Genomic DNA, 2922 nt, shown 5'->3' on the forward strand with positions numbered 1-2922 from the left:
GGTACTACTGTGAAGGTACTACTATGAAGGTACTACTGTGAAGGTACTACTATGAAGGTACTACTGTGTAGTGTACACTAAGTGTACATTGTGTAGTGTACACTAAGCGTACATTGTGTAGTGTATACTAAGCGTACATTGTGTAGTGTATACTAAGCGTACATTGTGTAGTGTACACTAAGCGTATTGTGTAGTGTATACTAAGCGTACATTGTGTAGTGTATACTAAGTGTACATTGTGTAGTGTATACTAAGCGTACATTGTGTAGTGTACACTAAGCGTACATTGTGTAGTGTATACTAAGCGTACATTGTGTAGTGTATACTAAGCGTACATTGTGTAGTGTACACTAAGCGTACATTGTGTAGTGTATACTAAGTGTACATTGTGTAGTGTATACTAAGTGTACATTGTGTAGTGTATACTAAGCGTACATTGTGTAGTGTATACTAAGCGTACATTGTGTAGTGTATACTAAGCGTACATTGTGTAGTGTACACTAAGTGTACATTGTGTAGTGTATACTAAGTGTACATTGTGTAGTGTATACTAAGTGTACATTGTGTAGTGTATACTAAGTGTACATTGTGTAGTGTACACTAAGTGTACATTGTGTAGTGTATACTAAGCGTACATTGTGTAGTGTATACTAAGTGTACATTGTGTAGTGTATACTAAGTGTACATTGTGTAGTGTATACTAAGTGTACATTGTGTAGTGTATACTAAGTGTACATTGTGTAGTGTATACTAAGTGTACATTGTGTAGCGTATACTAAGTGTACATTGTGTAGTGTATACTAAGTGTACATTGTGTAGTGTATACTAAGTGTACAGCGTGCAGCGTATACTAAGTGTACATCAGTAGTACATTGAAGTGCTCTGTATTTGTGGTGACCCTTTAAACCTTCAGTAAAGTGTTGTTGCTAAGCCCCGCCCCCTGTGTGCAGGTGTGTGACCTGTGTTGACCTCAGCGGGCGTTGCCGTGGGCGATGGCTCTGATTGAAGGGGTAGGAGACGAGGTGACACTGCTGTTCGGCTCGCTGCTGCTGCTCCTGGTGCTGCTGCTCGCCTGGATCTCCACCCGCACCTCTGAGCCCCCAGAACACCTGTTCACCTCCACCACAGGCCCCGCCCCTCACTGGGGACCAGCCCCGCCCATCAGGACACCCCCACTCCTCCACCAACACCGCTTCCTCTTCATCCTCCTCGCCCTCCAGTTCTGTGAGTGACAGCTCTCTGACAGAAGCTCTTCCCAACAACACCTCCACCCAGGAGGAGAAGGGGAGGGGGCAGGGAGGCAGGAGAGGGGGAGGCGGGAGGAGGAGATGGTATCAGGAACAGAGGAGGTGGAGAAGGAGGAGGAGGAGGAGAAGAAGAAGAAGAAGAGTCTTCGTCCTCTCAGAGGAGCATGGTGGTCAGACTGAAGTTTCTGAACGACACAGAGAGAACCGCTCAGGTCAAACCACAGGACACCATTGGATACATCAAAAGGTAACAAAGTACTGCATCATTACAGTATCACTACTACACCACCACTGTATCACCACTGTATCACTACTGCATCACTACATCACCACTGTATCACTACTGCATCACTACATCACCACTGTATCACTACTGCCTCACTACATCACCACTGTATCACTACTGCATCACTACATCACCACTGTATCACTACACTATCACTGTATCACTACTGCATCACTACATCACCACTGTATCACTACTGCCTCACTACATCACCACTGTATCACTACTGCATCACCACTGCATCACTGTATCACTACTGCATCACTGTATCACTACTGCCTCACTACATCACCACTGTATCACTACTGCCTCACTGCATCACCACTGTATCACATGCATCACCACTGCATCACTACATCACCACTGTATCACTGCTGCATCACTACATCACCACTGTATCACTACACCACCACTGTATCACTACTGCCTCACTACATCACCACTGTACCACTACTGCCTCACTACATCACCACTGTATCACTACACCACCACTGTATCACTACTGCATCACGACATCACCACTGTATCACTACTGCCTCACTACATCACCACTGTATCACTACTCTCTCACTACATCACCACTGTATCACTACACCACCACTGTATCACTACTGCACCACCACTGCATCACCCCTGTATCACTACTGTATCACTGCATCACTAGTACATCACTGCATCACTAGTACATCACTGCATCACTAGTACATCACTGCATCACTAGTACATCACCACTGCATCACCACTGTATCACTAGTACATCACCACTGTATCACTACTGCATCACTACTGTATCACTAGTAAATCACTACTGTAAGAAGTGTTGCTGCTAGTTTGACCCTTTGACCTCTGCCCTTTCAGGACCTACTGCGGGTCAGGAGCAGCAGGTCAGTTGATCTATCAGGGTCAGCTGCTGCAGGACGACGCTCAGACTCTGGCCTCTCTGAACCTGGTTCATAACTGCGTCCTGCACTGTCACATCTCTCAGCACGCCGGACGGGGGTGGCGGGGGGCCGCGGCCCGCCGACCAGGTGCAGGTGGCTCTGAACGTGGGCAGCCTGATGGTCCCCCTGCTGGTCCTCATGCTGTCGCTGCTGTGGTATTGTCAGATCCAGTACAGGCAGTTCTTCACCGCCCCAGCCACCGCCTCGCTGGTCGGCGTCACCATCTTCCTCAGCCTAGTGGCCTTCGGAGTTTACCGCCGCTAGCTGCTCTCTGATTGGCTGCTGCCTCTGGCTGTGTGGTGATGTCAGCAGCGGGGGCGTAGCTCTCTCTGTGACCTCAGAGCCAGCTGAGACGTGACAAAGACTCTGATAGTTAATTTTTTGTTTTGTTTTTCTGTTGCCATGGAGACGCTGAGTGTTATGAGGACTTTAATTTTAATTTGTTTGT

General features: G+C 47.3%; 1 pseudogene; it reads left to right on the forward strand.

Annotated features, from left to right (window-relative positions):
• The window catches only part of LOC129116460 (transmembrane and ubiquitin-like domain-containing protein 1), a 3842-nt pseudogene extending 946 nt beyond the window's left edge, over positions 1–2896 (forward strand).
• The last annotated feature ends 26 nt before the right edge of the window (positions 2897–2922 follow it).

The sequence above is a fragment of the Anoplopoma fimbria genome, unplaced genomic scaffold (genome assembly GCF_027596085.1).
Source record: "Anoplopoma fimbria isolate UVic2021 breed Golden Eagle Sablefish unplaced genomic scaffold, Afim_UVic_2022 Un_contig_8651_pilon_pilon, whole genome shotgun sequence".
NCBI classification, from domain to species: Eukaryota; Metazoa; Chordata; class Actinopteri; order Perciformes; family Anoplopomatidae; genus Anoplopoma; species Anoplopoma fimbria.